Genomic DNA, 26,305 nt, shown 5'->3' on the forward strand with positions numbered 1-26,305 from the left:
CTATCTTTAAAACATTTTGAACAACACTGATAAAAGCCCTATAAGATACCAACTTGAATAAGAAATAACTGATTCAGAGAATACTGATTGAAGGCAAGCATAAGTAATTTAATGCAGCTGGTCTGGGATTCACACATGCATTTAAGCAGCTATTCAGTGTCAGAACAAACAGGGTGGTTTTGGTTATTTTTTCCTGAAAATTAATTTATCAAATAGCAGTAGAGTTGTTCTATACCCTAATTCAATGCTTATCTCGATATCTTGATCCAGTGAATTTGGCTCAGCTAAAGTTTAACCTGGTTTTAACAATGTGTAATTACAATAGTGCTGAACTATACTACTGAGTAGAATTTCAGGCTGTAAGTAAGCATTGGTTTATTGGCTGAGTATTCAGCAAAAAGGAAGGCTTCCCTATAATTGTAACTAACTAAGCCATTAAAAATTGCTATTTAAATTGCCTTGAAGTTTGTGTTAATGTTACACAAGGCAAAACCTATATATTATCTTCCTAAAATACTAGAGAAGATTGCTACTGAGCTGAAATCCTGCCAGAGCTTTGAGTTTCAGCCAACCAAAAGATTAATGTTCATACTTAAAGATAAGCATGTGCTTAAGTCTTTTTTTGTTCATTAAAGACATTTGAGAAGAAACTATGTCCTATAGGAGTGATGTGCATGTGGCACAAGTGCTTTCGTGAAGAGAAATCAGATGAATCTTGTACTTGGCAAATCCAGTGAAACTTCTGACCGAGAAAACATGACAAAAGATCTGAAATAATTAAGAGTTTAAATAAGGTAAAACTTAAAAATGCTCTTTTAAGGCATAGAATAAGAACTATTAAAATGTCATTGCATAAAAAGTGTTTTTACTCTCTAGCACTGGAGAGATATTAATCTTTAAATATTTTATATTCTATAAATACCCTGTGTATGAAATGGCTGTCAGAGAAGAATTTTAAGGTTTGAAACTTAAACAACTTAAGAACTGGATGGACAATGACCTTCTAACTCTTAAAAAGACATGCATAACTTCAAGGTATCTAAGGAGTAGGGGATTGATGTGTAGATCTATTTCAGGGACACGTCATGGTGATGAGCATAAGAATCTGCACTATGAAAATATTAGAGAGATACCAACATCTAGATTTTCTGTCAGTCCTGTGTGGTTTCTTATTACCAGATTCAACTATAATTTCAGGGAATTTAGAAACTTGAGTCTGATTACCTGAAACGTATATTTTTAATTTTCTGCTGAAATAAGGGTTAGATACAGGACTATAACAATGACAATACCTATTAAAAAGACTTTGATTCCAGATGATTATTGTCCTTCCACAGGACTGGAAAAAAGTATGGATGGATTTAATGAATTGACTGTAGCTCTTCTGTTACCAGCATTATTTTCCACTATGCCAAGACTTATGTGAGAGTTAAGAGTGTTACTGAATGGCTGCTTCACTGCTTTGTGGTTGCAGCCTGGAGGAGTGGCATAGTTCAGTAATGTCTAAATGACAAACAAATACACAACCTGTTGTGAAAAGGTATAACGGTATCACCAAGAGATGAGGAAATAAATTTTGTGCCAATTTCCTACTGAAGCAATGAAAAAGGATAACAAGACATGAGGGAAGAACCAAACAACATCAGACAGTAATATCTCTTCACAAATCCTTATTTGGTGATATTTGTCCATGAGAAGCAATTAAGCATTTTATAAGGTCTGTAAAGCAGGAGGTGAATGTGCCTGCATGAAATAAAACAGTGCGTCAGAGTTTGACAACTACCCCATAATAGCTACTTTACAAAATAGAACAGCTTAAAGTAGGCATCTCCTTCACGTATCTTAAACAAGTAGCATTCAGTTTATTCTTTAGGTTTATTCATCATAAATTTAGAGTCCAACAAAGCAGGCAAATACTGTTAAAGCTTCCTAATGGTAAATAACAGCAGACATCTGGAATAGCTTCTCCGGGAAGGCTAGAGACCTTGAGAAAGATGAAGCAAGCATGTGTGAAGAATGACACAGATGTAGTGGATCCTGCACAGGCCAATGGTAGAGGATGTGCTTTGTTGCTGACTAGTGCATATAGCCGCAGGATTTCTGTTTTCTAATCAGATGTACAAGGTGCCAGAGGGTGTTGTGGTTTAGCCCCAGTCAGCAACTAAGCACCACACAGCCACTTGCTCACTCCTCCCACCCCAGTAGGATGCAGGAGAGAATTGGAAGGGCCAAAGTAAGAAAACTCATGGGTTGAGATAAGAAGGGTTTAATAGTGAAAATAAAACAGTAATAGTAGCAATAATAATAACAACAACAATAATAATATAATGAAAAGGAAAATAACAAGCGAGAGAGGCGAAACCTGGGGCGGGAAATAAACAAACAACAAGTGATGCAACCCCCTCACCACCCACCAACTGACACGGCCAGTCCCCGAGTTGCAAATACTCTTCCCCCCGGCCAGCTCCCCCCAGTTGCTGTTCTGGACATGGCATCATATGAAATGGAATATCCCCCCCAGCCAGCCCAGATCAGCTGTCGCAGCTATGCCCCATCTCCTCCTGGCCTCCCACACCCTAGAAGAGCACAGGAAGCTGGAAAAGTCCTTGACCAGTATAAGTACCTTCTAGCAACGCTTAGTGCCTACTTAGCAACAATTAAACCATCAGTGTGCCACCAACACCATTCCCACACTAAATCGAAAACACACCCCACCAGCTACAGTGGAAAAAACCAAACTCCGTCTCAGCTAAAACCATGACAGAGGGTTGCTACAGTAGCACAGACTGAGAGGACCTACCTGACCTACGAAGCTGCTTTAATTCCTGTTCATGAAAACTTCAGAGAAAATCTGCAGGTTCCCCAGTTGATCCAGAGCATGTAAATTCCTGCTGGGTGTCTCTGTAATGATGCATCATTTAGCCAAGTAGAAAGTTAAAGGCGCTGCAGGATCCTTTGTAATCATAACCAGAACAAAATAGGAGTACAAATTAAATTCAGAAGGGAAAAGCAAATATTTTAATGGTACTCTGGATTCACAATTAGGAGAGAAACTGGATGAAATCACAGGTGATACATGGGGGGAGTATGTAGTCTAATTTGACCAAACTTACAAGCTTAGTTTAATTATTTAGCACTTCTTAATTCTTATAGCAAAGAGAGGAAATTCCATCAATACCAGAACACCATGTGTATACATTTCTTCACTAACCACTATGAATTGAAAGTGCCATTAATAATTTGAAATTTGGAGACCAAATTTTTGCGGTGTTCCTTTCAATAAGCAGGTATGGATGGCGATGCCAACATTGCATGTCAGCAGTAGATCTGCAGCAAACAAATCGTTTATGAAGTCAGCTGATTTCAGACCCCAGGATTGTTGTGTGCTACTAATAAATAAAAACCTAATTACTGTTTAACAAGATCATTGGAGGAAAATAGCTTTGTTGGATTAAAAAAATAAATGTTATGCAATTAAGAAAACTGTCTTTTAATGAACATTACTGGGTGGCATCTTGGCTTCCGGTTTAATCAGAATACTTGGAGATGAGGAATTTGAGGCTTTCCAGACAGAGGAATCTGGAACCCGCTAGCACTTCATTGTTCTCCATGGACGCGTCTACAGGCAGAGCTGGTTTTTCCTCTGTGATGAAATGTTTTTCCACATTCCCAGTCTTCCATATTCACTGAGTAGGAGTGGAATAAATTTGGGACTGAGACACCTGCATTTTGCTATCTCCATGTGTAAAGAGTGTTTGAGCTGCCACCACACTCAGTGGAGATGCAGTCAGTATATGCAGTGGAGTCTATGAGACATTTCAGCTGACCAGCTGATAGAAGTCTACAATATATTGACATGACTTACTCTTCCTGGGGTTTCTTTTCTTGAATCCAGTGCAGAGATAGAAAATAGTAGTTAAATCCTTAACAAACAACCCAAGCAGGGTAGTGGCACTAAATTTTAGCAGGCTGCATAAATCAAAATATTTCTGCCAAAACCAACATAATGATTCAACATTCTGATCCTGGAGATAGCCAAAAGTGATAATTCCATAGTTTCACTAATCATATATGATCCTCTGAGATGTCGTGTACAGATCCACCCCAATCCTTCGCACGTGTTCAGAGGATTTTTGATGTATGTCGTCATCTCTGAACTGTCTCAAAAATGCTGTAATGAACATATTTTTTTACTGATGTTGTACAGCACTTGCATAAGAAATGTTAAGCTGCAATCATTCCTCAACTTATCAAGGTGAAATTTTGTATTATACGAAACCCCAGAGTGCAATACGAATCAAGATATAATGGAGTCAAAACACCCTTCCTTTGCCCTTCTCCATCCTTATCCCCTCAGCTCTTTTCTGCACTGATGATGGAGACCACATTGAAGGTGGCCCTCTGACCTGGAAATATTACTTACATGTTAAACTGAGGACATTTTACTGAAGTGCTTTTCACTGTGTACTGCAGTACCGTAGAAGGGAAGCAGTTTGTCAAATAGGCAGAAACCAAACTATTTTGGTCTTTATAGATCAATATCAAACCTTTAAAATCCACCTAGAGATCTGAAGGCAGCTAAAGCAAAGCACAACATTATCATGTTATATATTACCATTGAGAAATCAATTCAATAAAGATTTTTATATTGACTTTGGTTTCTAAACTGGACAGAGGTGTAACTACATTTAGGGTGTCCTGCAATAAGACAGTCTCAAAACTATAAACACAAGAGTCCCAGTAAAAAAATGAGAATATCTCTTTAGATAGGAGTTATCATATTCAGATGGTAGGACATTATCCCACAGAAAACAAAACAAAACAGAAAAAGAAGAAAAAGAAGACTACTTTCTTGCACATCTTGTTTTCACACTGATTATATAACCGTGATGTAAACTGATGTTACAGTGCTTGGAAATCTCACTGCTCAGTTGTAAAAAAACATGGCAGCCACGCACTCCCAGAGAAATCTTCACCTTTTGTTATGTTTCAAATCATCTACCCTACCAATTATATTGTGAATCTTTTTGGACTGAGCTTCAGCTGCCCAGCTTTTACACTTTACATTTGGTTAAAAGTGCGATAGCCACTGTAAGAGTCTCTCAGTCTCCTGAATGCTACCACCGCAGTGAAAGCTCTGGAGTAGGTGCTCCTACACTTCACAGTCCTGCTGGCCAGAGAAAAGACTAAGCCAGGTATAAGACAATCCTTACATGAGGATCAAAAGAATTTTTTATCGGAACTACCCTTTGAAACCTCCAAGAAAAGAGGTGAATCGTTTTCAAGAGTAGCTGTCTTCACTGTCAAATCCACAGGTCTTTGTGCTTTCTCATATCAAAAGTAAGAGACACACTTATCAAGCCTAATGTTCTTCATCTGTTGGCAGGAAGAGCAAAAAACCGATGAGGTCTTTCTACACTATACACCAGTTTCAAAGTGAAACCTATTCACTCTCCTTGGAGCAATTTCTTTGACAGAATCTGATAATTTCCCCCTTTTAAGAAAGTATTAGTTTAATTACCTGGCAACAAGTAAAAATCTTAACTTACTTTTAAAATTTTTTTTGCAGTTAACTTCACGAACAACTTGAGGTGCAGGATATAAGTCTGAAATACGACTCTGTTCCTTGAAGTATATGTAGCTTCTCTAGCGCTTATGTCAGTGTTGGTGGACTAGTATTGAACAAGACAGTTGCTCCAACGTAGAAAGCGCTGTGTTAACGGCCTTCAAAGCCCACTCACATTGTCACAATATTTAGACATTCTACCACTTGGATATCAAGCCATGGACTTTTATGTCTACAGAAACTATATTTCATGCGTGGAAATATAAAACTCAAAGAGGGGAGGTAGAGGAAGGAAATGTTAAGGGAAGATGAAAAAGAGGAAGAAAGCATCCTAAAGTTAAATGTAAAAACACTAACTTATTTACATATCTTTCGTTTAGTGGTTCCCAACCTTCAGCTCTCAGACAGAGTGTTTCCTGTAACTCTTTGATATTCTTCACAGCTGCACAAATGGAATCACCTGATGAGTATTGGTTTCTGTAGGAGATTGAAGGCTCCAATTCCTAACAACAGCTTTGCAATCAATAATGAAAAATTAATTGTGAAGTTAATATTCTTTTGATCCTGTATTGTGATTTATCTGTAAACCAGTAATCTAGATTGTCAGAAATGATCTTCTGTTTGATGGAGGACACAAAATGTAATTCTAATATTTGAACAAATATCCACATTTCTTTTTTTTCCTGAGGCTCATTGTAATTCATAGATGGTTTTTTCTGCTTTCAGGGCTGTTGATATGATGAAGAAAATATGCTTTATTTATCATCAGGAAATGAAGAAGAAAAATGGTTGGCTTATGAGAAGTTGGAGCTCCAGATTCTACTATTAAAAAATGTGAACAGAGTTTTTAAAAAATTACTTTAATGAGTGCCCTCAGGGCACTGTATTTCCTTCAGTGTAAGACTTCAGATGCTGTCCAAATATCTGGAATGTGAAACTCATGGCAGTAATTTTTTACTAATTCAATTGAGTCAATTGATCCATAAATTGAAAAATAAAATTAAATTAAAAAAAAAAAACACAAAAAACCCAAACACAAAAAAATACACCTTGAATGATGGGGAAAAGCTTAAGCTAGAATTAGATTATATTGGCAGGGTGATATACGGAAGTTTGTATTATCACAGCTAGCCTCTGCCTTTTTCTTTAATACATTTATCAAGAGTTTCCAGTGGTAGCAACCTTCCACCTTTGTCCAGCATTAAATGACCTTCTAAGAGTAAAGACCTGAAAGCTAGTACGGCTTTTTCACAAACTGATCTTATTTGTTCTCTGCCAGCGAAAATCACAGGTGTTAATAATGAAGCAACTAAATTACCATTTTCTCTCCCTGTGGAGAAGCCAGCAGCAATCTGGGAAACAGATGGGCTAGCAAGAGTGGTAATTCAGATTCTTATACACATATGAGATTAAACTGCAAAATAGTTGGTTCTTACGTTAATCAGCAAATGTTTTATATGTTACACTGTCAAAATGAAACAGTGAAAATGCTGTGTGTGTTAAACCACCAATAGTGACTGGAGAGATAAAACTTCCTCTTTTTTAATTTGCGTTGTTTTTTTTTTTTTTAAGGCTAGAAAAAAGCACAGAAAAACTAATGCTTTCTACTGCAAGTCTAGTGGGTTTTTTCCCTTTAATTTTAAAACCGAAATTAATAAAAATAAGTACATGAAACATACTCCAAAAAGCAGTACCAGTAGAAGTGATACCACGAAATCCATAGGGAAACAATTTTATTGGCCCATATAATATTTTCCTGTAATAAAACATTTAATCCACTCCCTCTGCAAACAGGAAATATCCTGGGAGCTGTCAGACTTCTTGCGTTTTTGCAAAGTGTAACCTTTTTTTAAAAATAATTTTATCTGTTTTAGTTGTGGTGACAGTTTTCCTTCCTTCCTCCCAATTCTTTTTCAATCTCTGAAAATTTCCTATGTAAACTGTTTTAAATCTGAGTAGGTGTTTAGTATGCAATTAGGCTCACTATCACAAATACCATGTAGTTACCTAAAGTGTAATAAAGGCGAAGTTTAAGAACATGAGTCAAAGAGAGAGCTTATAAAAATCCTGCTGAGCTTGCTTATGTCCTGAATGACTGCTGAAAGCCAGGAATCATGGCTTGACTCTTCTATTTCTAACACTACAAGGTCTTTCCAAATTAAGCCTCTTTCTAGGTAAGTGAATCCCCTGGAGGGCCCCATGCAATCCGAGAGCAATGTAGACCAATGTGACTGAGTTCAGCAGAAGCACCCACCACAACTTTCATTCAGTAACGCAGCCAGCGAAAGGGAAGGTGCTGCAAGTCACGTGTTGTAACAGGCGGGTGCTGGAAGGTCTGCAGCGGAACAGAGGGAGCGGGGCGCCGCGTTTCAGTCTGAAAGTGCTTTACTGTAACTGAAGATCTGGCCATAAGCAACTCCCTGTTCTGGCTAGCTGAAGTTAAATTTGAAACCACATTAGTCAAGAAATGTTGTTCACTAAAAAAAAAAAATGCTGAAAGCAAGGCAAAACAAAGAAATTTTCTATCTCCATAAAACTCACAGCATTATTAACCATTTTGAACAGTATTTGTTATTTGAAGCAGGGGCAGCTTTAGAATGCTTGCAGGTGTCTACTCTGGTTTGATAACCAGACTGTATTTTGTGCTTATGGTAATGAAACTAAACAAAAAGGAAACCGTCCTATTTCTTTCCGTTCTCTAATATTTCCGTCTACCAGAAATTTGAAGGCCCAATTCTCTATTATGCGACATTGGCTTGTTGTAGAGGAGGCAAACAGTTTCAGAGTCAGATTTAATACAACTTTTGAGCCGTCTAGGCCAGCCACACTACAGTCCTAAAGGGATGAACCTGAAAGGAAAAAGTAATGCTTTGATTTTACACGTCTGTTGTGAGATATCTCTGTTGTATCTGTGACAAGCACACAAACATTTTCCACTAGCAGGAAATCACTGACAGCATCAGCCTTCCTTCTTGTGCTTCAGAAGCTAAGGCACAGATTCTTCTGATGTTTGCGAATCCTGCTTTTAGGAAGTTTGGGCATTATTGACATTGTCTTCAACAGCATTTAATAATGGAAAGCAGCTGACCAACTCAGTGGCAAGTAGAGTAATCATGTGAGGGATGACTGAGGAAGTTGGGAAAGATAAATGTAGACAACCTTTCACTTCTGTTTCCCTCCTCTTTTTCCCCTGCTTCAATTCAATGTAGTACTTTGTATAGGATCACTGTCTCCTGTTTGAGCAGTTGAATGTGAGAAGAATTATGGAACTGCACACAGTTGTCTTATGCTGGTCTCTTACATCATTAGCTTTTCAGTTGTACTGATTTTTGAAAATATAAACAAACCTTATATTAAAGCCATGTAATTACAGTTTATGTTTTTAGGCATAACACATTATGTTGTTATTAAAATGTATCCAGTTCTGTCACTTATACCATATTTAGACTATGATATGGACATTGCATTGCTTAATTTGCTTTTATTTGCCACATATATTGAACTAGGTCTACAGGAATATACCTATTAAATAATCTAATTTTATCCATGTTGGTTTAATCAGGTTTATAATGTAGAAATGTGGATAATTATCTGTGAAAGATATATAGGGACATTTTGTCATAAGAAGGTAACTAAGGAACAAGTTGGTACATAACCTTCACTAAACCCTTTAAGCTTTTGAGTCTCAACTTACCTTTTGTAAAGTTGGAGGAATAATAATTTTGTTTGCTGTTTTCATTCTATAGATTTATAAGGTTTTCAGACCAGCAACTGCATCCTAGTATTTACTTACACAACGTAAGAGAGAAAAATTTTCCATTTCTGTTTATGTGTTGTCTTTTTGGTTTTATGATGAAATCTGAGGATCATGGGTAGCCTCTACTGGAACAAAACTGTACGGGTAGCCAGGACAAAACAGCCTAAGTCTGGCTTTTCCCAAAAGGCTGCACTCTAACAGACCTGGCACTGCCATTAAGTCTATTATCTATTTAAAACTGGCAGTTTCTCAGTTTCTTTTTTCGTGGGATGGGAGGAGACTGTTAAATTAGCAAGTATAAGACCGGGAAGTTTAAAACGGTTAACATTACAGTTAAATTGTAACGTTTAAGCTCCCAAAAGAGCGCTCCTGAGTGCTGCAGGGACTGTGTTTGAGAAATGTCCAATTACTTGGAGTAGTAAAGAGGAAACAGTTAAAAATCAGATAGCCATGCTGTAAGATAGAGCACTGAAGATAAGGGAAAAGGTTGGTACTTTAGTAAGCTATTTATAACAGGAGTGACAGGAAATTCTTAAAAATTTTCAGTTGATAGCCATGAGTCCATAGTACTTTAATTTATCACTGTGGTGATAAATGAAACAGAGTTTTATTTTTGTCTTTGAAACTTGAATTAAATATTCTTTTTGCATAAGAAATATTTTAGGAACTTTTTACTTTATAGCCAGCCAGGTTAGGAGCCAGTTTTCTGCAGCAGGTGTAATAGCACAATGCTTTTTTTATTCAAGCTCTGCCTCCATTTGCTGAACCACAGGTATTGTATATATGGCAGCAATTGGCCATCACGGTGCATCAGTAACGTCACTCTCAAGTGACATCCCTAAAGGGTGGCAGATGGTATCTAAACCAGCTGCCAAACCCTAATAAGTTGAGGTCAGAACAGCATCTGTCTCCATTAGTGCACACTTGCTGACATGCAACAAAGCTCATTTAAGTTTTGTTCCTGCTGTTAGTTCAGTATGGAAGAGTCTTTTAAGGAAAATATAAGGAAATTGCAAGTAATTGGCCCAGCTATCTTCCTGTGTGGTTTATGCATTTTAAAGTCAAGTAGCAGATATTGTTCGTGATTGTTTGCTTGAAGTGTACGCCCAAAAATCTTCATCAGCAGATTGATAAAGACTCCAGCTGGTCTCAAGATAAGACTTGTGATTTCTAGTCAAATAGTACAAGCCCCAATATTATTTGTTGGGAGGTATGCTGAAGTGTCACCAAGGCACTATGATTTTCCTCTAAAAAGATTAATTCAGAGGCATAGTAAATCCAGGTGAATTTAGTGACTTCTGAATGTCAAATATGACTCTCATAGTTCCTGCTTCATTATTGTGTTTGTCCCTTAATGTTAGAAGAGTTTTGTACCTTGAGATTCTTTAATTTTAGAGGTCATTGCAGATGACTGAATGCTGAAAAAGTGGAAGCTTAAAGTATGCAAAATTATTTCTATATGATAAATTCCTACTCTATTTTTTTTCTGTGATCTTGCCTTTCCAAAGTCTGTCTGTGGAAGTAAAGGTAAAGGGAGAGGGAGAAGAACAGAGGAAAGAAGGAGAAGGACAGAAGACAGAGGCAGAAGCACAGAGGGAGAAGGAAAGGGAAGGAAAAAGTTAGGAAAGGAGAAGGAGAAGGAGAAGGAGGAGAAGGAGAAGGAGAAGCTAAGTGAGATGAGGAAAGTGTAAAGTATGTTATTCATGATGGAGGATTGACAGGATGTTTTCAAATTACCAGGGTCTACTGCTGAAGAAAGAAGTAGCAAGTTCTATTTCATATGACTCTGTCATATGCCTTCATAGTGTATTAAGGGGAAGCTTAATGTTTTAAAGTGTCTTTTTATGTTTTCCATCCTTCTCTGCTGTGATGAAATTGGAAAGGTGTTAAAAAACTTCTCAAACATTGTTAGATATGTAGTCATATTTTTCATTAGAGATCTGTGATTTGGCTTTGAGAGCTAGAAAGACAGGGTTAAATGGTCAAGATTTGATATGCCTTAAGTTCCTCCTTTTCAGTGCAAGGAGGCCACCACCAGACTGTCCAAGAGATTCAGTTTTCTTAGGATGACTTGCCAGAGCTACTCAGCAGGTGGTAAAAAATCTCCAAAATGCTTCATTTTGAAGAAGTCTGGGCTAGCCATAATTTCAGTTTGTCCCTATACCTTCTGCCCATTTCCTGTCCCAGCATAATATTATTGTCATTGGTTATAAATCATTGTCAGGGATTTTTTACTACTTTTTATTTTAATATTTCTTTTCTTCTTGATCATCACTGCAACAGACCTAATGATTTTTAAACACTGTTACCGCCTTATTCAGTTGGCGGCCTGTCCCCAGATATGTTGTTTTATTACTAGCAGCAGTTGAGATATGACAGGTACATAGTTCCCAATGGTGACAAATGTAAACAGAAAACAAACAGACCTGTCTGTGAAACCCTCAAAAGAAACAGTGCTAACCAAAGAAACCACATGACATTCATGAGGCCCTAAATGAGGTGGCCTTCCTTTAATCCTTTAGCTAGACTAATCGTTTTTACAGTTGTCAGGACAGGCTTTCTTAAAATGTTGTGGAGAAGAATTTATTTTCTCCTAAGATGGAATATTGGTTTTGTGGCTACTTCATCATAATGGGCAATATCACAAAAGCTTGCACTGTGTCATGTGGCAGAATACCATTACCAGGGGAATCACGTATTTCCTAACATCAACAGGTTATCTGATCCACTTTATCAAATAGCCCCTTTATCAGTGAAGACATTCAGTTATCAGTTATAAACTGTAATATTTTGTGGCAAATACTATAGCAAATGAATCCCCTATTTCTCCTTTTTAGCAAGAACTGTTTCAGACACAGGTGCCCTCTAAGCTCTGCACATCTTGCACCTCTGCATCATCTGCAATGTAGTTTGGCTGTGAGATTGCTGTTCGCTCTGCAAGTCACTTCAAGGTGAGATTCTGACCGTGGAGAAGCTACAAAGAGACGTTACTGCTTTGGTTTAATGTTGGGGTGAAGCAGTGTGCCTGTTTTTGTAGGTCTTCATAAAGATGTGACCCAGGAATCAACAGCTTTCCCACTCACTGCTGGACCTTACCCTGTGCTCAGGTCTAGTGCTGTAATCTTGACTTGTTTCAGAAACATCGGCAAAAACAGAATGTGCCACTCACAGAGAGAATAAAACCCAGGCAGTTATTGCTACCCACCTCTAGGTCTGGAAGATCACTTACTGCAATATTTGCTTTTCAAGGAGAATGTCGCTCTTCTGTCACCTCTCACAGAGTAACTCCTTCAGGAGTCTTTCTACTTAGCACTTTCTTCAGAGCTGAAAGCCAGCCTTGGTCCTGCAGCTGACCTCAGCTCAGGGCTGAGATTAGAGTAGGTTAACCCCAGGACACAGAATGCTCTTTTGGAGCTGCTCACCAGGAAGCTCTGGACACTCACACTGAGGCACGCATGTTGCCTAAAATGCCAGAGCATGTAAGCAGCAGAGCCGCACTGGAAAAGCACTAAGGACACAGGATTACAAGCACTTAGGACTGGAGACTAAGTCTTGCTGCAATACTACTGAAATTTTTAACTAGAGGGAGGAAAACTAGCATCTGCAAATTGCCTTACAGATTACATCAGCTCTGATGTTGAGATCCAGACCTAACAATTTTCTGTTTAAATTTCCTCCCCTATGCTATCAGATTGCATATTGGTAGTATTTGGGAACTACCTTTGGATAAAAGCTTTTAATGTCAATGTTTTCTATACTGTAGTTCAAAGAGAGATTTCTGGAGGAATCGTCTGTGGCTTGCCATGTGTTGAACTGTGGAAAAGGCATGTGACAAGCAGTTGTGTTGAACATAATTTCTAACATTACTAAGCCATTCAGTGAGCCTCTTTTCCTGCTACTGCTCTATTCATCTGACCAATTTTCTTCATCTGGCTTTGTACTTCCTTCTCAAATGTTCACATTTGCCATTTATACATTAGGTACTATTCAGAACAAACCTAATCTATCATTTAAAAGACCCAGACTTCATAAAGCATAGATACCTTCTGGATTTCTAGATTCATAGAATCGTAGAACCATTAAGGTTGGAAAAGGCTTCTTGGATCATCAAGTCCAACTGTCAGCGCAGCACTACCATGTTTCCTAAACCATGCCCTGAAGTGCCATGTCTACACATCTTTTAAACACCTCCAGGGATGGTGACTCCACCATCTCTCTGGGCAGCCTGTGCCAGTGCCTGACCACTCTTTCAGTACGGAAATTTTTCCTAATATCCAATCTAGACCTCCCCTGATGCAGCTTGAAGCCGTCTCCTGTCATCCTATTGCTAGTAACTTGGGAGAAGAGATCAACACCCGCCTTGCTACAACCTCCTTCTGTGACATATTCTGAATCAGCATTGGTTCAGAAAACAGAAAAAATCGGTCAAGCTTTTTGAAGCCTATAGATCTTAGCACACGTGTTTTTTTGAGCCATTAGGCCTTCAACACACAAGACAGTCACTGCAGAATTAATGAGAAAGGAGTTTGCTTATTGAGCAGTGCGAATGAAAATAAATATTATTCCTTTCTCCAGTTTACGGTGCGCTATCTGTCTTAAATTTTGTTGTTTCTTTGTTTCTGAATGCTGACCTTTGCAGCCAGAATGTTCCCTTAATACATTTAATTTTAATTTAATTACGTAGTTAGATGAAAGAACACTGGTAATATAAACAACATTTTAAAATTGGGTGGCAACTGGAACCTTAATCTGCTTGATCTTTTCTCAGTTTCTGTAGTTTCTCAGTTTTATTAGTACATTTTCACTTTGAGTACGCTGTATTAGTCTTGTTAATAAATGTGCTGCTTCTGAAATGCAGTGTTAGGAGCAGCTACCATCCAGGGCTTCCCCTGAGTTACTTACTAACTACCTAACTGCATTATTTATTTTTCTATTTACTTACTTACTTATGTTAGTTGAAGGGCTCATCACTTTTGAACTATGGGCTTTGTATTGTACTACCAGCAAAAATACTGTTAGATCAAAGCCCTCAGTTGGGAAGTGGCTAAGCGTATAGGAGTAAGGGGTCTAACCTCCCTTTCCAGGGGTTTGCAGTCTAGATAATGCAGTGAATTATCTATTTATTTTGCCATAGTATAGACAAAAAGTGTCTTGGCTATTAAGTACCACAATTTTCTGCCCATAATTTTCTGTGTCTTCGTTTCTGTTTTTGTCAGAATGTTCAATGACATAATTAATTTTATAAAATATTGTATATGTAAGATAAATATATGAGACTGAGAACAAGGGCATGCATTTTTGTTAGAAACAGATTGTTATTTTACTGGCTGTACCTTCAATATAATTTCTACAACTTTGGCAAATATCATATCTGCACACATGGTAACTGTCATTTTTTCTTTGGTACTTCAATTAAGCAAATCCAAAACTATTACATGTGCATCAATTTTATTCACCAATTAAATGTCTTTAACAACATTTTTCCCACAGCTTTATTCTATTTATCAAGTGCTGATGTGATTTCTATGCATTGCAAGGGCTGAGCATCTGTCTATATGGGAAAGTTCCATTAGATTATAATAATCTCCAGTTAATTGCACAGCAAACATTTATTTCTCACACATCAAATTAATGAAACAGGTTCAGTGAGAGAAAAATCACATCAGCTTGGCAAACAACACCTATCAAGCTATGTCAGACTTCCAAGGCATTCTTGGCAGAAATCAGGTATCTAGAAAAATTGTGTACCTTTGGGAATACTGTCATCACTGAATTACTAGATGATAATGTTGTTGTAGATTTGGTTATTGTTGTTGTGTTTTTTACCTAGAGAGAATAAAATTAAAAAAATGGTTTTTCTGAGTTTACTAATGTGCTGTTCCATGGCTACAACAGTATAACTGAAGAATGATCATTTTCCAGCTACTACAAATGCCGTTCAATCTTAATATCAAATAAGATTAATATTGTATTAGTATTCAGTATTCCTTATTCCTTCTCTTATATACATGTGAAAGGAGCTTTAAAAATAAATCTTCAAAACCCCATTTTGATTACAATAATGACTGTATCTTTCCTGTCTAAAAGCCACATGGATGCTTTTCATGTGTCTCCAGCTATGATTGTGTCATATCCCACACATATTTTCATATTCCCTTCCCACCAGTGCTAATATTCCCTGTGCTGTGTCATGTGTAAAGGCAATGACTCTATATGCAACTGCTTGTAACAACAAAGGACAATGATGCATAGAGTCATAAAGTTTTTGAACAGAGGACGCAGAAAGCCTAATTTGATCTCTCATTATTTGGATTCATTTCATTGCTGTAAAATTCATACAATTTTTCTTAACATAAATTTCTGAGAGCCTCATAAATATTTATTTTTGTCTGCACAAACATTGCCATTTATGCCATCTGCCTCTCCCGAAGCTGATCCAAAAGTAGGTGCATGGGATTTGTATCACACATAAGGGCTGTTAGTCTGTCCATAGAGATTCAACTTTAATAACTAGGTATTAACTTAATATTTTAAGTTAATTGAATTTGATGTCAACTACCTGGACTTACTAACCCTACTTTTTTGAAACATGGATGAAAAGAATGACGTGATGTTGATTTGCTTTCTTTTTTTTTTCCTTGAAATTGTTTAGATCACAATTTAAAAGATGCCTTTATCCAGGGACTATTCACCTGTTTATTAGGTGAAGTGCACACAAAACTCTGTTCATGAAGGTGGAAAAATTATCATTAAGTTCTCCCGGGCTGTATGTAAAAATGCTACAGCTTTCACTAGGAGATATGGTCATTATAAATAAGGGGAGAAGCCCCGAGAAAAGCAAGATTCATAAGATCTTTAACTAAAATCTGTATTTCTTCTGAAATGTGAATAAAAATATCTTTTGAAAATAGGTCAGTTACAATTTTACAGTCTTGTAATTTGGAAGGATTTGGATAAGTTAGGACTTCGGGTCTCTGGCCCATGGGTTAGTTTATTTAGAAGTGAGGACAAGCCACAATGTATTTTTGATTCAAACTTAAATAAAAAAGTCAGCTTTCTTACTGTTGCATCAAACCTTTGTTGATTTACCCCCAGGAAGAAATGTTGCTTATTTAAATGCCCAATTTTTTTTGTACTGACAAAAAGTCAGTGCATAGAATGGATTAAATAAATAATGTAAAAATACCACAAATAAAAGCTTCCTGTATTCTTAAGTATTCATGTAAAATTATTGCATAGATTTAGTTCACTGATTAAATACTGTCATATTACAGACATGCAATGTGAAGCAGTTACTCTTAAAACTGTTGTTCCAAACAGGAATTCTCCTTGAATACGTTGTTAGTCTTCAAAACTCCCTGTGTTTTGGAAATTACTAATTTTGGTGGACACACACCAAGCAAACTAAAACAAAATATAATTTTCTATAACTCTTTAAAAAAACCCAGCCAGAAATATTAAATATTCATGTTATCTTCCCCAATTTTACACTGAAATTGTGGATAGAAATTCACAACCCAGAAGATAATACCCTGTTATATATGCAACAATCTGTACCTAAAATAGCCTTTCTGTAGCATAAGTTTTACTGCAGAATGGGATAGGGAACTGTGGCGTGAAAATGTCATCTTATTTCCTTGGGGGATGCCTTGTTACATTACTCTTACTAAGGCTTAAAGTGTCTATCCCAAACCCTTCTGGTGTAAAATCTTAATATTACAATATTGAATATTCTATAGGTATAGTATTCTATAGGTAAGGAACAAAGGTATAGTATTAGAAGTTTGGTAACATTCAGTAAAAGCAAAAAGGAAACACACATTGTGCCTGGCTGAAGAAAAAGACCTTCTTGAATCCCTTCCCTCTTCTCCCTCTCCCTTCTTCCTGCTCCCATGTATTACCTATGCTATCTTTTGTTAAGGAGACATGTTCATGAGAGCTGATCTGTCTAAGTCAGATCCATGTAGAAAAAAAATAGAAGATATTAGAAAAAAATTAAAGGACACATAGAAAAAGCAGTCTGTCAAATCAACTTAAAGTGAATTTTAATATCTTTATTGTGAAAAGTTTGACACTGAGATAAAAATCAACAGTAGCAGTATAGAACCACTCTTTGTCTGCTTTGTGTATTATAGAAACCATAGTATTGTAATCTTGAAAGCAGAAAATTCTCAACCGGCTAAACTGTGTCATGCCAAACATATTGCAGAAGTTCTGTGTATTTGCTAAAGTGCATCAATATGGAAGATCAGAGGATGCAGAGGGAGCAAGAGATTGTGAGAGAGAAGGAGAGTGAGAAAAGAAAAAATGAACACTTTTCCAATGAGAAGGATATGGAGAGGTTGTGTACAGAAAATTATTTCACAGTCTCCGTTTCTGACTACGACTGACTCAGCTTCTGTCCACTGCTTCTGGGTGGTTGCAAAGGCTGGGATTTTCACGTGGCTGTGAGGACAACTCATGCACAGACAGAAAGAGTGGACAGAAGGCAGTGGGCCTTTGAGTGGCTTCAGTGAGACCTTCCACCAGACAGATTTTGTGTTAGAAGTGTTATGCTCCAAAATAAGATTATTGAGTGGTCTTTTTCAAAACACTTTACTGGTATGGACCTTTCCTTACATCTGCTGCATGGAAACACAGCAAAATTACATGAATACATCAGTCCTTGCCATCTTAGTGTACCAACAAAAATCTCATAAATTGTTTTGCAAAAACTACCTTCTTTTCATAGTTTTTAGTTTGAAGTGGTCCTCAGACAGTGCCAATCAGCAGAGCTAAATCCTTCATTACAAAAAAATCTGACACTGTTGCAGAACAAGAGCAATAAAATATCTGCCAAGTTTTTATTAAAAAACTAGATCCAACTTTACGTGATTCTTCAATTAAATCCCCAGGCAATCCCATCTCAGTCACTGAAAGGTTTTTAGCACTTTCCCTCACAAAAGATGCCACAAAGATTTTAACACTTGAACTCAGTAGGTAAGTGAATGTAGAAAATATATCACTTGACTGTTATGTTTCAGTCATTGTCAGTCACACAATGTCTTAAATTCAAATGCAGATCTCCTACAAATAGTTTCCTCCTTACCTCAGTTTCATACGAGACGTACAACTCTGCAGCACGCTTGTTGAACAGATAGCTTTTTTTCAAAAGACACAAAGAAAAAATACAGATAGTGTTCTTCTTAGAGATATACAAAACCTGAACCGAAACGCAAACCTACTCTGAGGCACAGGATGTTTTATTTTCTCTTATTAGGTTGATACTGAATGGAAATTTCCTCAGTTCCCCTACAAAGAATTTTGCACTGTATAGAAGGACACTTTGTTTTTGTCAGGAAACATTCAGAAAACTGTAAGGTTTCACAGAATCATAGAATGTCCTGAGTTGGAAGGGACACCCAAGGATCATAGAGTCCAACTCCTGTCCATGCACAGGACAACCCCAAATTCACAGCATGTGTCTGAGGGTGTTGTTCAAGTGCTTCTTGAATAGCGTCAGGCTTGGAGCCATGACTGCCTCCCTGGGGAGCCAGTTCCAGTGCTCCACCACCCTCTCGGGGTGAAAAACCTTTTTCTAATGTCCAACCTAAACCTCCCCTGGCACATCTTCCTGCCATTCCCTCGGGTCCTGTCATTGGTTGCCAGAGACAAGAGATCAGCGCCTGCCCCTCCTCCTCCCCTTGTGAGGAAGCTGCAGACCGCGATGAGGGCTGCCCTCAGTCTCCTCTTCTCCAGGCTGCACAAACCAAGTGACTTGAGCCACTCCTCATACGGTTTCTCCTCTAAACACTTCACCAACTTCGTGGCCCTTCTCTCGACACTCTCTAGTAGCTTTATGTGCTTAATGTACTGTGGTGCCCAAAGCTGCACACAGCACTCAAGGTGAGGCCGCACCAGCGCAGAGGAGAGCGGGACAATCACCTCCCTCAGCCAGCTAGCAATGCAGTCTTTGATGCACCCCAAGACTCGGTTGTCCCTCTTGGCTGCCAGGGCACACTGCTGGCTCATGCTCAGCTTGCTGTTGACCAGAACCCCCACGTCCCTTTCCATGGGGCTGCTCTCCAGCCTCTCATTCCCCAGGCTGTATGTACATCCAGAGTTGCCGTGCCCCAGGTGTAAAATCTGGCCCTTGCCCTTGTTAAACTTCATATGGCTGGCAAGTGCCCAGCTCTCCAGTCTTTCCAGATCCCTCTGCAGAGCATCTCTGCCCTTGTGTCAACAGCTCCTCCATTTTGTGTCATCAGCAAACATAATTAGTATTCCTTCCAGTTCTGCATCCAAGTCATTTACAAAGAAATTAAAGAAAGAGTACCAGCCCCAAGATGGATCCCTGTGGAACCCTGCTAGTGACTGGCCGCCAGCCCGATGTAACCCTATTTACTGTGACCCTTTGAGCCCGACCCATCAGCCAGTTGCTCACCCACTGTGTTATGTGTTTATCCAGCTGTGTGCTGGGCATTTTGTCCAGGAGGATACTGTGAGAGACCGTATCGAAAGCTTGACTGAAATCCAGAAAGACCACATTGAGTGGCTTCCCTTGATCAGCTAGATGGGTAACCATAGAATGAAATCAAATTATTAGGCAGGCCTTTCCCCTCATGAACCCGTGCTGGCTGGGACCAATGACTGTGTTGTCTTTCAGATGTTTTTTAATAACTCCTAGAGTAATATTCTCTATAATTTTGCCAGGCACAGAAGTGAGACTGACAGGCCTGTAGTTTCCCAATGAGTTAGTCAGTAGAAATATTTCTTCTGCTTTCAGCAAGACTAAGAATTAATTCTTAATTTCCAGTCAGTTTTTATATCTTTCTATCTATAGTATTTAGGAAACTCTAAAGAACTTTTTGAAATCAACCTAACAAAATACTTAACCTAGTGAAAGTTACGTTAAATCTTCTGAAGCCTGGTATTTCTTTCTCCCTGTTTTCTGTTTTTGTTTTTAATTTTAAAGGATTAAGGGTTAGCTCTTTAGTTCCTGTGAGATGCACTGTATGAGTAGCTTTTGAGAATAAGCCGGTACAAGATAAGTAAAAGCTATATCCGACAGACCTCCTTAGATCATGAACTGAAGTTCAGCAAAATTTAGGTGTTTCAGCACTTTTCTGTCATCATGTCTTTAACCTTTCTTTTGTGATTATCAAATATGCTAGTGTTAAAAGCTGCCTTCTGAATTTGATAGCTGGAACCCAAAATATAAGTGGTAAAAGAAATGTAGCACAGGAGTAAAAAAACCCAGAAAAATAAATAAAAAAAATCCCAGAAGAAAACATCTTGAAGCCCCAGAAATATTTTAGCAAACACAACATTTGTGCTTCACTCAGATACAAATCACAGATTTAACAGGAAATATTTCTTTGTCTTTTCTCAAATTTATCAAAGTGTTTCCTTAATATTTACCTATGTAGAGATAAGTTGCATATGTAATTTTCTCTTCTCTGTCCATTCCCTCCCCTTTGAAGAAAATAATAGACGTTGAAGCTGAAACCATAAAGTCACGAATTTATCCGTATTATGTTGTATTCTCAAATATGGTTGGAAAATCAAAAATATTAAATTAATAATATAATCCTTCTTGTAATTTTTCTATTACTCTTTCCTTTATGGAAAATTACCTTTTTTCTCTGTGCGTGTAAGCGTCTAATGTGATCATGGTGCTGAAAAACAGAGGAGAAAAGCAAGCGTTGCTTAAAAGGAGATCTGTCTCCCAGAGAAAGCTCTGGGAAGTGGTATGAATTACACATGCACTGATTTCTGTCTTAACTGAAAATATCATTAGGAATTAGCACCTTTTAAACCAAATATGTTAATCAATTGTTTTCTTCACCAGCTGTGAGAAAGAAAAAACCACACCTTGTGGCTAAGAAAGAAAAAGACATTGTATGTGTTTGCAGGGGGTATTGTAGAGCAGGAAAAACAACTCAGAAAATTGCACATTGTAAGATAAGCTTCAGATTAACTGTTTTATCTTTTTATGCTACACCCATAGCTCTTCCTGCTAACTTATGTTCTCACACCTGCATCTAGTGAAATCGGTACGTAGCAATGATTTTCTTCATAGTCAGAATGTCAGTTTATGGCACAAATGCTGTCAATTTACCGGTAGGCAGTTCTAATAGATCCAGATGTGTCAATGTGAAAATGAGGGCAGAAGAGAGCCCTTTGTGTTGAAAGGGTAAGAGCTGCCTTATTATGCTGCTATGAGAAAGAGATTCTTTTAAAGTGTATAGTCCACTTTGAAACTTTTTTCCTCAGTAAAAAAGATAGGAGTACCAAGGTTAAAAAAAATACACTACCTAGGTGTTTTTATTGTTTGGGGTTTTGTGGTTTGTTTGTTTGGTTGTTGTTGTTGTTGTTGTTGTGTTTCTTTGTTTGGTTTTTTAGTTTGTTTGGCTTTTTTTTTTAAATTAGGATTTGGCGAGACATGTATCCATGGATTTGTGAATTCCAAGGTTTTTGCTCATCTCTCCCTCTTAACAGGATTGATTTATAGTGGTATCTATGTTTTTATACTGTAGAGAGGAGAAGGGAAACAATATTTTACTATACATGTGGAAGATGAGTAAGATGGGCCAGAAAAAAAGAATTTTAATAGACTGTTGTTATTGAATGTTTGGAAAATGTGGTTTGCTTGGACCGGTGCAAAATCTTTTAAATTTGGCAAAGAAGATCATGTAAAACAGTATCATGTAAAAATATGTTGCAGCTACTATTATTGATGAATAGGTTTTGCTAGCAATCTGTTTCGGTTTTATTGTTCAAATTTTACAGTGAGATAAGATCATAGCTTTTAACGGGATACAGAAACATGTTGTAGGTTAGATTAGAGCACAGTCAGACACGGTCTCCTATAGAAAGAGTGATGCTTGGTCTTCAATGGTAGGGGAATATGAGAAGCAACGTTATTATTTCTGATTATAAAATATGGAAAAATATGAACAGTTGTAAGAAATCAGTCTCCTTTTCTTAATATTAAAATAGCAGGTTTTTGTGTTAAAAATGAAAAAACCTTGAAGAATTATGTCAGTTTTGGCCTATAAACTGGAAAACACTACGGAAATTAAAAATACTCTCTTCTTTTGCACCTTCTTTCCTTATCAAGAGAGAGAGACAGGTTATGAAATGCCGTAGATTTTCCAGACTCTCCTTGTTCCTTTTCCTTGTTCCTCTCCTGTTCACAAAAAAACATCCTGAGGTATGTGCTAGCTGAAAAGACTGAACCTTCTCTTTGCTACAGGTTTGCTAAATACAATAGTCTGCTATTTTCCCAGTTTCCAGTTTTACATTTTGAGTGGCAGGAACTGTCTTGGCTCAGCTTCACCTTCCAGTAACAGTTGTTCCCTTCTCAGTGGTTGTTTTGTAGGAAAACACAGAACAGAATAGAATTATTAAATGTTTTCCTCTATCATTCAAAGAGACACTTTGCTAGTCACTTAACTTCTGCCCAAAGACTTTTGCTGCCCTACCTCTTCTCCTGCCTGAGTATAGTTTCATGGAGAGGACAAGGGGGAATGGACACAAGTTGCTCTTGGGGAGATTCCGCCTGGACCTGAGAGGAAAATTTTTCACAGTGAGGACAGTCACCCATTGGAATGGTCTTCCCAGGGAAGTGGTTCACTTGGCCACGTTGGACACCTTCAAGAGTCATCTGGACAGGGTGCTGGACCATCTTGTCTAGACTGTGCTCTTCCTAGGAAGGTTGGACTAGATGATCCCTGAGGTCCCTTCCAACCTGTGATTCTGTGATGATTAATTTTGTCTTTCTCAGACCTATTCTTACCCTTGGTTTCGCTAGACATTTATAATTTGGTTGCAATATAACTGGAGGATTGATTTTCTCTTGCATTTATACCTGCAGGAATCAACGTCTCAGATGTATAGAAGTGAAATGAATCGTCTTCCAGTTTGAACTATATTCTGGCATTTATATAGAAAAGAACAAGATGGAAAGAAAAACAAAATTTTAGAGAACAGGACCAATATACCTTTTACAAGGGAGGATAGGTAATTCAGCATAATTCTGTGCAAATATAGAACATTTATCCCAACAAGTACAACAAAGTGATATTTTATGTGCTCTGAAGAGGCTTATTCTTTTAAAGGATATGAAATAATTGGGTTCACAAGCAAACAAACAAAAAATCAATATAAAAGCAATAAATTGGCAGAGCAACAATTTATGCATGCAACTTTTTGGTTTTAATTTCACTGCAGCAGCCCCATTGACTTCAATAGGATTCAACTAGATTTCCCCTTACCTGCCAAATAAAATAATTACTCTCATGCCAGGAACAACCAATTCAGTTCACAAACACACAGCATGCAAGTACTCTGAACTCCTGGAAGCACAGAGAAAACATTTAAATTTGACAGAAGGAAATGAGTTTGGAAACAGCTGTGGCTCAATATTTAAAGAACGTTCCCATTTAGATAAGTCAAACCAGAAATTACTGAGTCTGCGGTATCATGGGTTGGGTTTTCTTCCCTCCCAAGGATCAGGAAGCACCTTCAGCATTACCTTAGAGGGAATATTTTGATAAAAAGCCTGGCTTATGCCATGTTTTGGGAAAGGAGTCAAGGAAACAGGTGAGGAACAAGGAGCACACTATATCTCAGTGATTCCCAGATACTGTTCAGTGTGCTGGGAAATACTGTCAATGAAAAAATATTAAAGAATGAGATAAGCTTTAGTCATACTTGCAGCTACAAACTCAGGAATCTGTCTTTGTGTTCTTCTTAATACCATCTCAAAAATTTACTAGCTTTTGGCACAGCAGTCATTTGAGACTTGAGCTATTCATGCATACTCTCTGGAGATGTCCACAGTGGCATCAGAGGCATGAAGACATCCTTGGTTGCAACCTTGACTGCATGAGTTGAGTGCCAAACATATAGGTTGCATTTCATCTTTTTATCCTGTAACTCTCCTGAACCTCCACGCCAGGAGCTAACTGATAAGAACCTTTTGTGAGAAATACTGGTTTTGAATTTAGAAGTTATTTTTGGTACCTGGAAATTCATAAACAGTGCTATGCACTGGTGAAAGCAAAATATTCCAAGGAGATTCTATTTGAAAAGTATGTTGAATAAGTTATTTAACAAATAATATGCTTGTGAATTTTTTAACAGTCTTCTAAAGGCAGTATTATAGAAGTGTTCCAGAATAGCTGTACTTTAGATAACCATAAATAGCTTTGCTAGGGCTTTTTTTTTTTTTTTTTTTTTTTTGGTAATAAACAGCTTTGTCTGTGTCTGGTTTTGATGGCTGATAAACATTGCATTTGGCAATGGGATCATAAATTTTGTACATTACTATCCATTTACTATATGTAAGAATTGATTCTTATCCTCATTCATTCATTTCAGTATTTTCTCCAATGGTACATTTTATCCAGATTTATTTTGTCACAATTGCTAACAAGTGGTTATCAGGGATATCGTATCAAGATTTACATTCCTTTCCTGTTATACTACCTAACAAAACGCTTATCTGTACTCCTTAAATTTAAATGTGCACCATCACAGTCAACACTTCTTTTTTGTATCAGATGGAAGATGCAGCCTCCATTTAGTAGTCCCAGAAGAATAATTGTAATTTGAAGAAGAAAGTAGCATATGATATTTATGCTATGCTATTGCTAGCATGGATCTGTATTTAAATACTTGTTTTGTATTTGACTGAAGGAGAACCTTGCATGAAATAATTGCCTAATTTCTCTCCAGAGTGTAAGAGGGGAACTAAGTGACCCAGCAGGCAGCACACTGAGAATTCCATGTCTAGAACCATCTGGCCAATACGAAAATTTATGGACCTGCATTGGAAATCATACTTCTTTACAATCCCTTCTCAGAGCTGCTCCTCCATCCACAGGCAGAGTTGTTTCCTGAGAAGGAGCACCCAGAAGTATTTTTGGAAAATGGAACAGAACTGGACTTCATTTCCTGTCAAAAGGCAAAGGTGTCCGGGAGGACTTCTTCATGTCAGAAGAACAGACTTTCTTTCTGGTCTTCTATGACCTAGACTACACTGGAAATTCAGAAGCTGTCATTGCCCTCTCCTTCCTACTTTTGAAATCCTTAGACAGCTAGTGTGGCGTGCAAAGAAGCTGTGCCAATGTACTCTCCTACTGGGAAAAGCATGTGTTGAACAAACAGGTTGAGACCTGTTTGCCTATTTTTAGTGTGGATACAGAAAACATACATCTACATCTTGTGTTTAGCCTGCTCATCTCCCTGTTCAGTTGCCCCTATGTTCTGAAAGCTGCCTTCAACTTGATATGTCTTTTTGGAGTGTACCCGTTTTTCTCTTCAGAGCAGGCATGTACTGGTTTAAACAAGCACCATCAGTGCCCAGGTCCCCGCATGTCACTGTTGGGCAAGAAGAACAAGAGTTAGTTGTTGGTGCGTGCAGGAAGAATATTGATTCTTGGAAAGAAACACTCAATTCTCCGCATGGTTTGCCCTTCGTTAGGGTTAAAGGTGCTCTTCCCATCATTTTTTTAATGACACAACTCTGAACAGGGATAGTTTGTAGTTTGATCTCTGAAGGAGAAGGAAGGAGCGGTATGTTTCCTTCTTAATACTAATACTGAACAAATTATAATACTTATAGACCAAAGACCATTAAAGGCAGAAAGATCTGTCAGAACAACTCAAGTTGTGCACTATTATTTCCTTCCTAGCTACCTTTATTTATGGACAGTCTGCTAATTTTTTACTTTTTTTTGTGGGACGATGCTATGCTTTACTTCAAAAAGCAATGAAATTCAAGAAGCAGCAGGTACTTTAGTTCATGGATGCTGATCCTGGTACAAGACATTACAATACCTTTTCCTGTCCTGATGCATTCCAGTGCTTCTGCAGCTAAGGAGAATGAAGAAATAAAAGGAAACAGAGAGCAGTTTTCTGAGCCTCACACATTTAGGAGTACAGAAGTACTAGGTACCAATAAGCACTAAGTACTAAATACTCATATGTGAGGT

The sequence above is a fragment of the Phalacrocorax carbo genome, chromosome 1, assembly GCF_963921805.1.
Source record: "Phalacrocorax carbo chromosome 1, bPhaCar2.1, whole genome shotgun sequence".
In the NCBI taxonomy this organism is placed as follows: Eukaryota; Metazoa; Chordata; class Aves; order Suliformes; family Phalacrocoracidae; genus Phalacrocorax; species Phalacrocorax carbo.